This window comes from Herpailurus yagouaroundi, unplaced genomic scaffold (genome assembly GCF_014898765.1).
Source record: "Herpailurus yagouaroundi ecotype Mexico unplaced genomic scaffold, PumYag 190, whole genome shotgun sequence".
NCBI classification, from domain to species: Eukaryota; Metazoa; Chordata; class Mammalia; order Carnivora; family Felidae; genus Herpailurus; species Herpailurus yagouaroundi.
The window spans coordinates 21,222,101-21,239,366 of NW_024412421.1; the positions used below are offsets into that span (position 1 = coordinate 21,222,101).

Sequence of the window (17,266 nt, forward strand, 5' to 3'; positions counted from 1 at the left end):
CTGTGGGAGGGGCCTGGCGCGGCGGTTCCGGCCTCCGAGGAGGGGTGTCCCGGCTCCCGCCCGAGCGGGGTGGGCGCACGGCGGGCCGCGCGCGGGGGTTCTTAGAAGTGGACGCGGAGGCGGCCAGGGTTGCGGCGGGCGTCACGTCCTGCCGGAAGGGGGAAAGGAGCTTTGGTGCCAGGGATGAAGAGGCGTGACCTTTGTGGAGGGATCGGGACTGGAGGAAGGGGCGACTTGGGACCGAGCTGGAAGGGGGCTCCAGAGAATATGACAAGGAGGGAAAGGAGAAGTCAGGAAGAAGATGCGGTGTGAACCCCATCTGAGAGTCTCTTTCTTCCTTCTTCTTTGGGAATGATTGTTACACCAGACTTTGATTTGGGTCCCATTCAGTTTTTAAACTTCAGGAAGGATCACAGAATCTTGATCATTTTGCTTTCGTCACACCCACTTTGTCCTGGTTGGGTAGGGTTCCACTTCTTGGGAACCTAGTCCTTCAGATCATCTTTCTTTGAGATTTTCCCAGATCTGATCAACTTCGAGGCTTAAAAAAGGAGTGTGGGCACTTTACTCTGGCCATAAAATGGCTTTTAGCCTAAATTGTTGATCACGACCTAGCCCAGTATTACCTCAGCAACACTGCAGAAATCTTGGACACAGTGTCTCTACTGCTTTATGACTTTTCCTCTTTCTTCAGTTTAAATTATTCAGTTTCCCTTACCCTATGATTGCTTATCTTGACACACTGTAAGTAGGTAGGGTAACTGAGAGGTCTGGGTTGTGTTCCTTTGAATTGTGACCTGGATCATTATTTCGGTATTAAATACCTGTGTTAAAGCTGCTCATCCTTTTTTTCTGCATGCTTACTAAAATTTGCCGAAGTGAAATGAATTTCATGGATGTGATATAACTGGAGTGAATGTTCAAACTGGACAGTCACAGGAGCCAGAGTAGTTTTGGATTACAAGTAGGGGGAAAAATGACTATGCTTAACAGTTAAAGGGGTGCCTGGGTGACCCCATTGAGTGCCTGACTTCAGCTCAGGTCACAATCTTAGAGTTCTGAGTTCAAGCCTCCATCTGGCTCTCTGCTGTCAGTGCAGAGCCTGCTTTGGATCCTCTGGCTCTGTCTCTCTTCCCTTACCCTGCTAGCACTCTCACTCTCTCTCTCAAAAATAAGTAAACATTTACAAAATTATTAAAAAAACAATGGGGCGCCTGGGTGGCGCAGTCGGTTAAGCGTCCGACTTCAGTCAGGTCACGATCTCGCGGTCCGTGAGTTTGAGCCCCGCGTCGGCTCTGGGCTGATGGCTCAGAGCCTGGAGCCTGTTTCCGATTCTGTGTCTCCCTCTCTCTCTGCCCCTCCCCCGTTCATGCTGTGTCTCTCTCTGTCCCAAAAATAAATAAAAAACGTTGAAAAAAAAAAAGTGAGTTAAAGTTTTTGAAGTATTTGACAAACATTTAAAAATTAATTTCTGTAGCAGCCTTTGGGTTATGTTGGGAAGGTATTATTCCCATTTCATAATGAGCAAACAGACCTAAGAGAGAGTGGCTTGATTTTTAAAAACAATTTATTGTTTCTTTGTTTCCTCATCTCTTTCTTCCTCCTAGACTGCACATCCTTCAAGGGTAGGGTTCATATCTTGTTTGGCTGCTACCCTAGTGCCTGGCATGTTGTAGTCACTTGGTAAACGTTTGGTGAATGCATGACTTTCTAAAGGTCACATAGCTATAAGCGGAGGACAAGGCTTTTGAACTTGAGACCTAGCCCTTTTGTCAGACTGCCTTGCCATTTTTTGTATTATTGGTCCATGTGGAAATGATAGGCATAGGAAAAAAGCTTGGGTTGGCTTCTTAGTCTCTTTTACTTAATGATGACTTTCTCAGTTACAAACAGGTTATATCAACATCTCATTTAATTTTCACCACGATCCTGTGAAGGTCAGTATTGTCCCTGTTCCACAGATGAAGAAACAGTTTTGGTGGAGTCCATACTTTAGATTCATCCCAGACTAGTGAATGAATGACTGAGCAGGGACTGAAGCCCAGGCCTGTTAGCTTTAGACCCATTCTCTCTCATTTATAGAAGCAATATAAAGTTGTATTTTAAAAGTATTTTTGCAAGTTAAGGAAGTCAGCTAGCGAGTGGAAAGCCCTTCCACTTTCCAACACAGTAATGATACGAAGGCCGACTCCGGGACAAATGTACCCAGGCCTTGCCTAGGTTGCCCACACCTGAGATTGTGAATGTAGAATGCAGTTGACGTTTAAAAAGCTACCATACCATAGATGCCTCTTCCTGGGAAAACAGTCTTTCATTCAAGGAATATGTGTGAGTGCTGCTCTGGGCCAGGCACTGTGCTACAGTTGTACTGTCCAATATGGTTGAGTGCTAGAGAGATGCTATGAGTACAAAATACACACCAGATTTTCAAGAGTCAGTATGAAAAAAAAAAAGGGTAAAAGAGGTCATTGATTTTTTTTTAATGTTATAACAAGCATACTATTAATATAGTATCAATATGTACTATACGCAAAAACATTTTAAGTTTATTGGGTTAAATATAATAATGTAATTGGATTAATTTCACCTGTTTCTTTTTCTTTTTTTTAATGCTTATTCTTGAGAGAGAGAGAGAGAGAGAGAGAGAGCGCACGAGAGCATGAGCGGGGGAGGGGCAGAGAGAGAGGGAGACACAACCTGAAGCAGGCTCCAGGCTCTGAGCTGTCAGCACAGAGCCCAATGTGGGGCTGGAACTCACAAGCCATGAGATCATGGTCTGGGCTGAAGTTGGATGCTCAACCGACTGAGCCACCCAGGTGCCCCTCACCTGTTTCTTCTTACTTTTTAAAATGTGTTTCCTTGTGGGTCACCTGGATGGCTCAGTTGGTCTCACAGTTTGTGAGTTCAAGCCCCGTGTCGGGCTCTCTGCTGTAAGCGCAGAGCCTGCTTTGGATCCTCTGTCTCCCTCTCTTTCTGCACCTCCCCTGTGCTCTCTTGCTCTTTCTCTCTCTCTCTCAAAAGTAAATAAAAACTTAAAAAAAAAATAAACCTTAAAAATGTGTTTTCTTGAAAATTAAAGATTATATTGGACAGTGCTATTCTAAACACTGGGAATATAATACACAAGAAAAGCAAAAATCTCTGCCCTTGTGGATCTTACATTTTAGTGGGGCAAGGAGCAATAAACAAGATAACCACATGAAGTGTATATTATATTGTAATGAAGGAGGGAAGTGGCATGTGGTGTGGAGTGTTGGCTGGGGTTGCAGTTTCCCTTAGAGTCTTTAGAGAGAAGCCTTCCTGGGAAGGTGACTGTTGAGTAACGATCTGAAGGAGCTGAGGGTGGGAGCTGTGTCAGTGCTTCAGGCAGAGTTGAGTAGCCCTAAGAAGGAGCACCGCTGGTAGGTTTGTGGGCCAGCTAGGAGGCTATGGTGGCTGGAGGTGTGTGGGTGAGGGGGAGTAGAAGAGTGAGGTCAAAGAGGTGTTGGGGACAATGGGAGAGATAAGCAGGTCATGGAGGGCCTTTTGGCCTATTGTAAGGATGGTGGCTTTTACTCAGTGAGTTGGGGTCACTGGAGGGTTTTGAGCAGTGGAGTGCAGAAGACATACCTTGCTTTTTATCTCAGTCTGGTTATGGTGCAGAGAAAGAGCACAGAGGGGCAAAGCTAGAAGTGGGGAATCAAGTTCCGAGGCTATCACCATGATCCAAGCGAAGGAGGGCGGGGTGGGAGAGATGGAGGTGGTAGAGATGGTCAGGCCCTGGGTATATTTTGAAGTATAATCCACAAGGGTTGTGGTATAGAATGTGGACTTGCCATTAAACTGAAAAGGGGAAGACTGTAGGAGGAACAGGGGTTGGGGCTCAATTTTGTTGACATTGATTTTAACATGTCTAATAGAAATCCAGTGGAAAGTGTGTGGGGCAGTTAGGGAATTCTGGAGACAGGCCTGGGTAAAAGAGGTACTTGTGGAAGTGGTTAGCAGGTGGACAGTGTTGAGAGTTAAGACACTAGGCGAAGTCACTTATGAGTAGTGTTGATACATATCCAAGAGGAGTGCTTCGTGCAGGAAGTTAAATTTTGTAATAAAATCTAAGGTTATACTGTTACACTACTAGGAGTTTTAAACACAGCAAAGCATTGTAGTATATCTTGGTGAACTTGATTTTCTTTCCTTTTCACTTTTCGTTTAAAGATCCTTTTGAAAACAACAAGCTATTTTCAAAAAATTATTATTTTTTTTACATAGGCTCCATGCCCAAAGTGGGGCTTGAAGTCATGACCCTAAGATCAAGAATCGCAGGCTCTACATTTTGTCAGTAAAATACTTAAAGAGGGTTCTGAAAAAAAAAAAAAAAAAAAGAAAAGAAAAGAAAATCGCATGCTTTACTGACTGAGCCAGCCAGGTGCCCCACTAATTTGTTTTTTTTTTTCCTTGAGGAGCCTACTCTTCAAGGCATACATCTTTGTGGTGCCACTGAAATCAATTTGAGTGCTAATTTCTGGAGTTAGTCTGCCTTTCTGGGTTGGTAACCAATTTAGAGACCTCCAAGAACGATGGGAAAGACACAGCCTGGAAGGATGGGTAATGAGTTTTTAATGTTTAAATATTAGTCTTACCTGACATGTATCGAATGCCTATTGTTTGTTGGCTATTCTGTTTTATAGATTTAAAATGGGACCCCACTGAGGTGAAGTGATGTGCGTGAGGTCTTGTAGCCAAGACATGAAAGAGCTGGGATTTGAATCTTGGTCTTCTGAGTTTGGATCTCATGCTTTCATTAGGAGATGTGTGGTAGTGGATACACGACCATGAACTCCCATTGGAATCAAATTAGTGAGCTGGTTTGGAGTGATTTTGAGTCACTTTGGACTGTTACAGATTCTGGAATTTCTGAGAGGTGGGAATGAAAGGGAAGATCTTGTTTCCCTTAAAAAGAACTAACTGAATCTTTTTTAGAAAGTTCCTGTCCTAGGGCGTCTGGGTGGCTCAGTCTATTAAGTGTCCAACTTCGGCTCAGGTCATGATCTTACAGTTCATAGATTTGAGCCCCGGATCAGGCTCTGTGCTGACAGCTTGGAGCCTGGAGCCTGCTTCAGATTCTGTCTCCCTCTCTCTCTGCCCCTTCCCGGCTTGCACTCTGTCTCTCAAAAATAAATAAACATTAAAAAAAATTTGAGACAAAAGTTCTAGTCCCTTACTTTTCCCCACAAGCTTGTAAACACTCAATGATTTAAGTCAAGTGTTAATAACTACTTCTAGGAAAATGCCAAACACTAACACTCAGCAGTCCTGACCTGGGGTAGATGTCCCCTTCCTCTGGGTCACTCATGCCTTTTGCTTTCCGTTTTGTTGTGAGATCTGCTTTCCAGTCTCTTTTATTATTAGCCTGTAATTCCACTGTGCTCCCAAAGATAGGCCCTCCCCTGTCTTTCCCTCTCTCTTTTTATGTACTTGGTCTTTGTACGGATGTCATTTGGCAAAGTTCCGTTCTGTTTGATTGTTTTTCAATATGGACCTTTGGAGAGTGGAAGGTAACTCAATGCTGGCAGCAGGAGAGAGGCCAAGAAAGAAGAATTAGTGTTGGAAATAACTGGAAAAGCATGAGAATGTGAAGGAAAGGAGGAATTGTTTTGAACCAACTCTTTTCTTCCACATTTTTCAAGAAGTGAATACCATGGGTGGATCTATAATTATAAATGAGAAGCTCTGCTTGTTTCCACAACTGGCTAATTAAAATTAAAATCTTGGTGCTGGTGAGTAGTTTTTGCTCTTCCCTGGCTCATCTGCTACCTTGAGATCAGTGTTCAGTGGTTTCTTCACTCAAGGCTGAGTCAAGAATTTGAGGAATTGCAGAGCTTAGAATTTTAGCATCAGGAACCAGCTTAGCGTGGGGGGCGCCTGGGTGGCTCGGTCGGTTAAGTGTCCGACTTTGGCTCAGGTTCGTGGGTTCAAACCCCATATCGGGCTCTGTGCTGACGACTCAGAGCCTGGAGCCTGCTTCGGATTCTGTCTCCATCTCTCTGTCTGCTCCTCCCCCATTCACACTGTCTCTCTCTCTCTCTCTCTCTCTCTCTCTCTCTCTCTCTCTCTCGAATATAAATAAACATTAAAAAAAATTAAAAAAAAAGGACTAGCTTAGTTTGTAGTTAATACTTGAAGCACTTACTGTGTGCTGTTTTACTTGACTGAACTCATTTAATCCTTACCCTAATCTTATAAGGTAAGTAACATTATTAGCTTCATCTCACAGATAAAGAATTGAGATTTAGAGAGGGTAACTTGTCCAGTATCACTCAAAAGCTAGGGAGTGGTTAAACCTATTTACCTCTTCAAGATTGGCTGAAAGGTTTTTGTTGAAGTTGGGTGATAAAAAGGACCAGGTGCTTCAGATGTTCTAAGAGCTGTCGTTTGCTTGCTAAATCTGACATGTGGTTGCTTTCTTTTGCCAAAAGCTTTTGGAAGACTTATTTCACAGGGGTCTCTCAGAGCAAGAAATCCGAGGTCCCAGAAGGACCCTGTGACATTCACCTTTGTATTTCCAGGATTTGGCACAGAGCGGGGTCTTAAGTATTATTGAAACAGTTACCGTGGCTCTGAACTGGGCAGGGTAAGAGGGTCTGGAAGGGGCTCAGTCAGAGGCTGGCTGCCTTCCTGCAGAAGGTGACCTTGACCATTATGCTCTCCTGGCTTCAAGAATCAACCCATCCTAACAACCTAAATGTTGAGTTGTCCATCAACTGATGAAGGGGTAAACAAAATGTCATCTATCCACATATTGTATAATTCCATGTATTTGAAATGTCCAGAATAGACATTGGAATAGACAATAGAGTCAGAAAGTCAATCAGTGGTTGCCAGAGGCTCCGTGCAGAGAGGAATGAGGGGTGACCGCTAACGGGTATGGACTTTCTTTTGGGGTGATGAAAATGTTATGGAATTAGATAGTGGTGATGGTTGCACTACTTTGAATATACTAAATTGTATGCTTTAAAAGGGTGAATTTATGGTATGTGAATTATATTTCAACAATAATGAAAATAAAGAACCACCCAGTCCTGTTTTCATTGTACCCTCTCTGTTCTGTGGAGATCAAGTGACGATTTCAGTGCAGGTGACAGCAGCTACTGTCCTCCCATCTTCTGGTGTCACGGCACCACACGTTATTCAACTCCCTCTGTTCCCAGGAGAATACATTGAAACATGTTCTCCCTGCTTTTTTGATCTCAGGTATTTCAAATATTTTAACTTAAGAGGACTATGATAGATCTTTGTTGTCTTTCTGGATATCTCTGGCAACTATGAACCTGTTGGTGGACCCTTGACGTGTTTAATTTTGCTAATGAGAAGAACTAAGCAGTTACTACCTTAACCAAGAGTTTCTTGTCTTTTAACCACTTGTGGATTATAGGCAAAGAAAGCTGGCTTTTTATTTATTATCTTTTTTTTAAGATTTTATTTTTAAGTAATCTTCATACCCGACGTGGGACTCGAACTTTCTTTTTTTTTTTTTTTAATTTTTTTTTCAACCTTTATTTTTTTTTTTGAGACAGAGAGAGACAGAGCATGAACGGGGGAGGGGCAGAGAGAGAGGGAGACACAGAATCGGAAACAGGCTCCAGGCTCTGAGCCATCAGCCCAGAGCCGGACGCGGGGCTCGAACTCCCGGACCGCGAGATCGTGACCTGGCTGAAGTCGGACGCTTAACCGACTGCGCCACCCAGGCGCCCCGTCGAACTTTCAACCCAAGATCAAGAGTCGCATGCTCTCTGGACTGAGCCAGCCAGGCACCCCTACTTATTTATTTAGTTTCTTATTTAAAATGAAAGGTGTGGGCGCCTGGGTGGCTCAGTCGGTTAAGTGGCCGACTTCGGCTCAGGTCATGATCTCGCGGTCTGTGAGTTCGAGCCCTGCGTCGGGCTCTATGCTGACAGCTCAGAGCCTGGAGCCTGTTTCAGATTCTGTGTCTCCCTCTCACTGACCCTCCCTTGTTCATGCTCTGTCTATCCCTGTCTCAAAAATAAATAAAACGTTAAACAAAAATAAAAAAATAAAATGAAAGGTGTAAGGGCTTTGTTACCTTCAGTGTGGAGCTGATAACCCCCACTGCAAGCTGGTAGTTCAGGTTGTACCACAGTCTAACTCTGAGCTGGAGTCCAGCCTCCTTTTGGGTTGTGAGCCCTCCGGAGATACCCTTGCAGGGCCTGAGGCGTGCCCCTGTCACCACAGGGAAAAGGAAGAAATTGGCCGGTGGGGGAGGGGCCTAGCCAAGCAGAAAAGGAAAGAGGTGGAAAGGAGGAGGGAGATCGTAAAGCTTTCCTGGGAAAGCGAGATAGGCTGCCTGCTACTCTTCCAGTGTAGCTCTCTTTGCTTCATCCTCTGACTTTTCACTAAAATAGTTAATCTTGGGGCGCCTGGGTGGCTCAGTCGGTTGAGTGTCCGACTTCGGCTCAGGTCATGATCTCACAGCCTGTGAGTTCGAGCCCCACATCCGGCTCTGTGCTGACAGCTCGGAGCCTGGAGACTGCTTCCGATTCTGTGTCTCCCTCGCTCTCTGCTCCTCCCCCACTCACACCCTGTGTCTCTCAAAAAATGAATAAACGTTAAAAAAATAAAATAAAATAGTTAACCTTATTCTTAATCCTCTAAAGCTAATCAATCGCTGTGTCAGTAGTGGGATCAAAAATTGTTTTGAGACAGAGCGTGAAAAATACTCATTTTTTAAAAATAGTGAGATAAAGCATAATATGTTTAGGATTCTCTTTTGTGTCTGGAATCACAACAAAGAAACAGTTTGAGCAAGACCATGGCCCCTGTGACTATAGGGGCTTATTTTTGGGAGGAAGTTACTGTGGTCCTGGGGGAGTTGGGCCTCCAAAGGATGTGTTCTTAGAGGAGGACTTGCAGTTTCAGCCTGATGGTAGTTGAAGTTAACATCTTCCAAAGCCTTTGTTGCTAATTGTATTAGTTTCCTGCTCCTTATCTTTGTAACAAATTGCCACAAGCCTGATGGTTTAAAACTAAGTGAATGTATTTCTCTACAGTTCTGGAGGCCACAAGTTTGAAATTAAGGGGTCAGGATCAACAGGGCTTCATCCCTCTAGGCTGGGGTGGAGGTGGGGAGGTTGAGGGAAATTCTTTTTTTTGCCTCTTTTAGTGGCTCCAGGTGTTTGTTAGCTTGGAGTTGTAGGATTCTGATTTCTGCTCAGTCTTCACATGGCCTCCTGTCCTGTGTCTATGTCTTTTCCCCTCTGTCTCTTAAAACGACGCTGGACCCACTCTAAATGCAAGGTGATCTTATCTTGAGATCTGTAACTTAATTGCATCTGCAAAACCCTGTTTTCAAGCGAGGTCACCTTCACAGGTTCCAGGGGGTTAGTGCTTAGACATGCCTTTTTGGGTGCTACAATTCAACCCACTACTCTAATTGAATGTAGGCGGGATGTTCTTATTAAAATTAAACAAGGACATCATCCTATGACCTGATTTGAAGAGAAGTCTTTTCCTTTTCTGAATTTAAATTTTATTTATGACCAAAATAATACATGCACATAGTTTAAAAAGCCAAATAGCATTACAAGACTTCTAACGCAACAGCATTTCCTAGCTTCACCCCTCTTTGTTCTTGATTCTTGCTCTATAGAGTTCATGACTTTCAACGTTTTTTTTTTTTTTTTATGGTATTCTGCATATTTTTGTTTTGTTTTGTTTTGGTTTTTAAGTAGCTCCACTCCCAACATGAGGCTTGAATCTCATGACCCCAAGATCAAGAGTCACATGCTCTATTGACTGGGACAGCCAGGCACCCCAACTTCTGCCTTTCTGAGTGACATCCTTATACTGTTATTTTTTAGCTTGTCAGTTTTATTTACTGTCTTTTAACTTACCGAAGGTGAGGATTTAGCTCTCTTTCTGACCAGTCTCCACAAACACGTATTCTACCCTGATCTTCTGAGTATTCCCACATCACAAGTTTTGATTAAATGATTTATGCTATTATAATTATCAATTTTATTCACAGCTGAGCCACACAGTTTATTAGGATTACATTTCCTTTCATACAACTTTTGTTGTTACTACTTCCTTATTTCCTGATTTTTTCATTTGCATAGTTTTCTGTGTTCCTGTCACTAATTCTGCACCAAACTTTTTCTTTTTAATGTTTGTTTATTTATTTACTTTGAGAGGGAGCCTGAGAGAGACAGAAAGAGAGAGAGAATGCAGGGTGCCTGGATGGCTCAGTTGGTTAAGCATCTGACTTTGGCTTGATCTCATGGTTTGTAAATTCCAGCCCCATGTCGCACTCTATGCTGTCACAGCCTGGAGCCTGCTTCGGATTCTGTGTCTCCCTCTCTCTCTGTCCCTCCCTGGTTCTCACTGTATCTCTCTCAAAAAAATAAACATTAAAAAAAAAAAAGAGAGAGAGACCCTTTCAACTCAGAGTCCTTTATAAGAAAGAGAGTGCCCGGCTGCGCACTCGCGGGTGGGGAGGGGCAGAGAGAGAGAGAGAGAGAGAGAGAGAGAGAGAGAATCCCAAGTAGGCGAGCCCATTGTGGGGCTCAAACTCATGAACTGTGAGATCATGACCTGAGCCGAAATCAAGGATGCTTAACTGACTGAGCCACTCAGGCACCCCTGCACCAAACATTGTGATAGAGCTAAAGTTCTCCTTTTTTAAGTGCATCAGATGCATCGTGTAATTTTTCTTCTGTTTTCATTCTTTTATCTAGAGATAACACTTCGTATAAACTCTCTGGTCTGGACTGATTGCTTTCTGGGCTGTTACACTGTAATACCTTGGGATTTTTTCATCATTCATCTCAGAATTCCTTGTGTCTTTTCCATGTGAATCTCCACTATCCATCCTGTTTCTTCTTTACTCTCCTGGAGCACATCTTTCAGTAGCTTTCTGAGGAAAGCAGTTTGGGAGGAATTTTTTTGAGATTACAAATCTGAAAACACCATTATTTTCCAGCCATATTTGATTGATGCCTTTTTTTGGTCATAGAATTCTAGTTTGAAAATAATTTTATCTAAAATCTGAAAGCATTGCATTGGCTTCTTGCATTTAGTATTACTGTCTGGAAGTCTGATGCTGCTCCGATTCCTCTTGTTTGTAAATGTGACAGGAAGCTTGTTGACCCTTTGTTCTCCTGTTCTGAAATTTCATGGCATTGTGCATTAGAGTGGTTTGTTTTCTCATGCATTGTTCTGTGCACTCCTTGGGTTCTTTCTGTCTGGAACTGTATGTACTTCAACTTAAGAAAAATCTTCTGTAACATTTCTGTGCTGATTTCTTTCCCCCTTTTCTATTTCTGGACTTACTCTAAGTTGGACAGTGGACATTTAAAATAAATTCTCTATTTTAAAAAAGTTGTTTTTCTCTTCTTTTTCTTTTGGTTCTACTTTTTAGCGTGTGTCTTCACTTTATCACCTTTGTTTTTTTCTGTCAGCACTGTCCTTTCTAAGAGCAGTTTCTTATTCTCTGAATCAACCACCCTGCCAGCTTGCCTTCCCACCTTCCTGCCTGCTTGCCTTCCTTCCTTCCTTTATTTATTTATTTTTTTAATTTATTTTTTTAATGTTTATTTATTTTTAAGACAGAGAGAGACAGAGCATGAACGGGGGAGGGTCAGAGAGAGGGAGACACAGAATCTGAAACAGGCTCCAGGCTCTGAGCTGTCAGCACAGAGCCTGACGCGGGGCTCGAACTCACGGACCGCGAAATCATGACCCGAGCTGAAGTCAGCCGCTTAACCACTGAGCCACCCAGGCACCCCTTCCTTCCTTCCTTCCTTCCTTTAAAATTACATTCTGTTCTTGTTTCCTAGGTGCAGTATTTTATCTCTGAATTGTTTTGAGGCTATTTTTGATCTCTGTTTCATTTAACTATAAGCTTTTTAAAAAGAGATATAATTCATATACTTTACAATTCACCGCTTTGAGGTGTTATTTCTGCGAATGTTAGCCTTTTCACAAAGTTTGTGTAGTTGTTACTTACTACTGTCTATTTGCAGAACATTTCATCACCTCGAGAGAAACTTTTTACCCATTAACAGTCACTCCACCCCCCTGACCCTCTCAGCCCTAGGCAACCACTGATCTCCTTTCTCTTTCCACAGATTTGCCTATTCTAAGTATTTTGTATAAATGAAATCATATAATAATCGGGCCTTTTTGCCTGCTTCCTTTTTTTTCTTTTCTTTTACTTAGTGTCAAGTTTTCATAGGTCATCCATATTGCAGAATGAAACAGCACTTCGTTCCTTTTTTCACCAAAGAATATTCTATTGTAAGGATATACTGCATTTTCTTATCTATTTCTCAGTTCATGAACATTTGGGTTGTTTCCCCTTTTTTAATTCTGAATAATCCTGCTATGCACATTTGTTCTTTTGGGCATACACCTAGAAATGGAATTGCAGGGTCTTAAAATTCTGTTTAACTTTTTAAAAAATATTTTATCTTCGAGTAATCTTTAACCCAACGTGGGACTCGAACTCACAATCCCGAGACCAAGACTTACGTGCTCCACCGACTGAGCCAGCCAGGCGCCCTGATTCTGTTTGATTTTTGAGGAACTGTCAAGATGTTTTCCAAAGTTGTTCACCATTTTTCATTTCTTGCTAGCATTATTTGAGGATTCTGATTTCTCCAAGTTCTTGCTGTCATTTGTTCTTGTATACTTTCTGATTTTGGCCATTTTAGTTTGTGTGAAGGGGTATCTCAGTACGGTTTTAAAATGTTAGCGTTTCACTAGTGACCAGTGAGCTTGTGCATCCTTTCATATATTGGTTTTTTTTTTAATCTCTTCTTTAGAGAAATGTCTGTTTAGATCCTTTGCCCATTAAAAAAAAAAAAGTTTATTTTGGGGCGCCTGGGTGGCGCAGTCGGTTAAGCGTCCGACTTCCTCCAGGTCACGATCTCGCGGTCTGGGAGTTCGAGCCCTGCGTCCGGCTCTGGGCTGATGGCTCAGAGCCTGGAGCCTGTTTCCGATTCTGTGTCTCCCTCTCTCTCTGCCCCTCCCCCGTTCATGCTCTGTCTCTCTCTGTCCCAAAAATAAATAAACGTTGAAAAAAAAAAAAAGTTTATTTTGAGAGTGAGAGAAAGAGGGAAAGAGAGAGAGAATCCCAAGCAGTCTCCACAGTCCGTGCAGAGCGGAATGTGGGCTCGAACTCACGAATTGTGACATCCTGACCTGAGCTGAAACCAAGAGGTGGATGCTTAACCAGCTGAGCCACCCACGTGCCCCTGCGCATTTCTTTTTAAGTTGTATTATTTGGCTTTTTATTACTGAGTTGTAAAAGTTCTTTATTCTAGATACGAGTCTTATCAGATACATGCTTTGCAAATACTTTCTCTCATTCTTTGGGTTGTCTTTTCACTTCCTTGATGGTCTCCTCTAAAGCACAGAAAATTTTAATTTTGATGAAGACAAATTTATCTTGTTTTTAGTTATTTGTGCTTTTCATAGCATGTCCAAGGAACCATTTCCTGACTTAAAGTCATGAAGATTTATGCCTTTCGTTTTTTTCTGAGTTTTAGAGTTTTTGCTCTTTTATTTTGGTCTTTGATCCATTTTGAGTTCATTTTTGTATCAGGTGTGAGGCACAGGCCCACCTTCATTCGCGCACGCATACCCAGTTGTGCTAGCACCATTCGCTGAAAAGACTATTGCTCTTATTTCTGCTGAATTGTCTCGGCACCCTTGTCTAAAATCAATTGGACGAAAAAGTATGGGTTTGTCTGGATTCTCAATTTTCTTTACTTGCCCTGTAGGTCTGTCTTTTTTTTTTTTAACGTTTATTTATTTTGGGGACAGAGAGAGACAGAGCATGAATGGGGGAGGGGCAGAGAGAGAGGGAGACACAGAATCGGAAACAGGCTCCAGGCTCCCCGCCCAGAGCCTGACGCGGGGCTGGAACTCACGGACTGCGAGATCGTGACCTGGCTGAAGTCGGACGCTCAACCGACTGTGCCACCCAGGCGCCCCTGTAGGTCTGTCTTTATGCCTGTACTCCATGGTCTTGATTACTGTGGCTTGGTGGTAAGTTTAGAAATCAGGAAACGTGAATCCTCCAACTTCGTTTTTCTTTTTTTTTTTTTCAGGATTATTTTGGCTATTCTGGATCCCTTGCATTTTCTTATGCATTTTAGGATTAGCTTGTCAGTTATTTTTTTTCTCTGCCTGTTTTGATATCTGGCTTTTCTGTCTGAGGCTCTCCTCAAATTGTGTTCCTTTCTGCATGAAGTACCAGCAGGCTTAGCTGTGTGCTAGGACTCAAATGAGGGAAGGTGAGTGGGGTGGGGGGCCAGTGACTTGTCACAGTTCCTGATGTAGACTTCCACTTATCTTCCTGGGTCCGCATGGTGCCTTATCACTACCCTCAGCTGTGCCTGAAATCCTCAGGTGTAGTCGAATCTATCCAGAGTCTAAAAATTAACTCTCCTGTTCAGGTTTAGGGAGGGTGACTGCCTAGCTGAATTGGTGGGGAAGGGGGTCCAGGAACTCTGTTTTCCATACAGGCTTTCAACTGGTCTCTCCTGTTTTTAGGCTCACTTAGGTTCTCACTTTCAGAGGTACCTGGTGACCCGGTTATTGACCCTCAGCGCCATCAGCCTGCTTCTCGGCAGCTCTGCCTCCCCAGCCGGTTCAGGCAGTTAGGTTTCAGTTTCAACTCGCTTTCCAGAATGTTGCCTCCCTCTTTAACTGTTGTTTCGTTTTCTATTCATTTTTAGTGGGTTTGTATTTTTGTATTTCTTTTTGTTTTCAATCTTATCTCTTTTTTTGAGAGAGAGACAGAGAGAGAGTGAACAGGGGAGGGGCAGAGAGAGGGAGAAAGAATCCCAAGCAGGCACCGTGCTGTCAGCACAGAGCTCCACGCGGGGCTCAAACTCACAAACCCGGAGATCGTGACCGGAGCCGAGATCAAAGGTCACTTAACCGACTGAGCCACCCAGGTGCCCCTGTTTTTGTATTTCTTTTCTGTCTTTCTGATGGAGTTTGAGAAGGGGACAGAGATAAATATACGTGTTTAATCTGTCAGGTTTATTGAGAGCCCCTGGCAGGCTCTCCGGGGAAAAGTTGATATCATGGAAAGTGGTGTAATATGTGGTCTCCTTGGAACCACTACTGACACAGAGCTCCTTCACTAGATTCTGTTCCTAGAGTTTTATATTCCCCCATTTTTTTCATCTGCATATTTTTCTGTGCAATTTTTCTGCATAATTTTGGTTTTGCCTACAACATTTGGATAGAGCTAAAGTCCTACTCTTAGTACAGTGGGCTAATTCAGTAACAGTAAACCAGTGGTTCTTACCCCAAATTTATATTAGGATACCCTGGGGGAATTTTTAGATAACATAGCTGACCCCACCCTACTCCAGACCAAGCAAATGGGAATCCCTGAGGCTGGGATTTGGTTGTCCTTTTTGTTGGTCTGTTTTTCATACTCCCCAGATCATTCATTCTCGGTGCACAAGGAATCGAGAACCATGCTCCAAAGCATTTCCTATTTCACTAAGAATAATTTTACTTACGAAGAATTTTTCAGATTCCACTGAGTCTCTTACCGCTGTCATTTTCTTCCTCCTTCAACGCCCTTGACATGCGCTGGCCCCTTTTTGTTGTTTATCCTCCCAAGACTCACCAGCACCTCAAGAGCTTCTGCCCTTGCTCTTTTATCTGCCTGGAATGTTCTTCCACTGATATTCTCTATTCCGTCCGCCATCTTCAGGTCTTTGCTCAGAAGTCACCTTCCCAGCAAGACTTTCCTTGTCCACAATTTTCTCTGCTTTCGACTGCCATCTCAAATTCCTGTCCTCCTAAACTGCTTTGTTTTCCTCTGACTGCTGGTCACCTCCACACATCTCTCATTTGGTTTCTGTCTGACATCCCTTGGGGCACATGTCCTCTCCCTATGTTATCAGTCTTTTAGTGTTTGAAGAAGCCAATGGATGGAGCCTCATTTATTCTTTCTCTCATGCTCTTCTTTTCTGTGGGTAGATATGAGTGACCTGTATCACTTCTTTCTCCTGGAAAAACTTCTTTTAAAAATTTCTTTCAGAGCGTGTTTTTGTTTGAGGAAGTCTTTTGTTTATTCCTTTACTTTTGAAGAATAACTCCACTGGCCCCCAAATTCTAGGTTAGTGTCTTTTTTCTTTTAATACTTTAACTATTTTCATTCTGCTGTCTTGTTGCTTGTATCGTTTCCGGTAAGAAGCCTGCTGTAATTCTCATCCTTAATCCTGTATAGGTTTGCTGGGTTTTTTTTTTTCTCCTTTGGCTTCTTTCAAGATTTTCTCTTTGTTTTTGGCTTTGTCTAGATTAAATAAGGTAATATTGTGTGTCCAGTTGTTTGTTTTGTTCTTGTTTTTGGTATTTATCCTACTTGATGTTTTCTGAGCTTCCTGGATTTGGGGCTTGTTCTTGGTTTTTAATTTTGGAAAATTCTTGGCCATTATTACCTAAGGTATTTCTTTTGCTCTGTTCTCTCTTCTTCTGCTATTCCAATTATGCATATTTTGCACATTTTGAAATTATCTCACGGTTCTTGGACTTTTAAAAACATTCTTTCTTCTCTTTGCATTTTCATTTGGGAAGTTTCATCTGACGTATCTTCAAGCTCTGAGTCCACAGCCACGTTGTCTACTGATGAGCCCATCAAGGCATTTTACGTTTATGTTACACTGTTTTAGATTTCTAGCATTTTCTTTTTTCTTTCTTAGAGTTTCCACATCTCTACTTAGATTGTCCATCTGTTCTTGGGTGTTTTCTACTCTTTCTAGTAGAATCATTAACATATTCATCCATAGTTATTTTTGAGAGAGAGAGAGAGAGAGAGAGAGAGAGAGAGCAGGGGAGGGGCAGAGGGAGAGGGAAACACAGAATCCTAGAATCCAGGCTCCGAGCTGTCAGCACAGAGCCTGACGGACATGGGGCTCGAAACCACGAACCATGAGACCATCACCTGAGCAGAACTCAGACCCTTAACCAAAGTCAGACATTCAACTGATTGAGCCAGCCAGGCACTCCAAAGTTATTTTAAATTCTGTCTGATAGTTTTAAAATCTCTGTTATCTCTGAGTCTGGTTCTGATACTGCTTTGTCTCTTCACACTGTTATTCTTGCCTTTAGGCATTGCTTGTAATTTTTTTAAAGTTTATTTATTTATTTTTGAGAGAGACAGAGAAAGCATGAGCCAGGGCGAGAGAGAAGGAGAGAGAGAGAGAGAGAGAGAGAGAGAGAGAGAGAGAGAGAGAGAGAG

At 42.7% G+C, this 17,266-nt stretch overlaps 1 protein-coding gene across 1 annotated transcript in view; it reads left to right on the forward strand.

The window, feature by feature from the left end:
• Window positions 1-17,266, forward strand: part of WWP2 (WW domain containing E3 ubiquitin protein ligase 2) — a 153,383-nt gene that overhangs the window by 526 nt on the left and 135,591 nt on the right. The window lies entirely within an intron of this gene.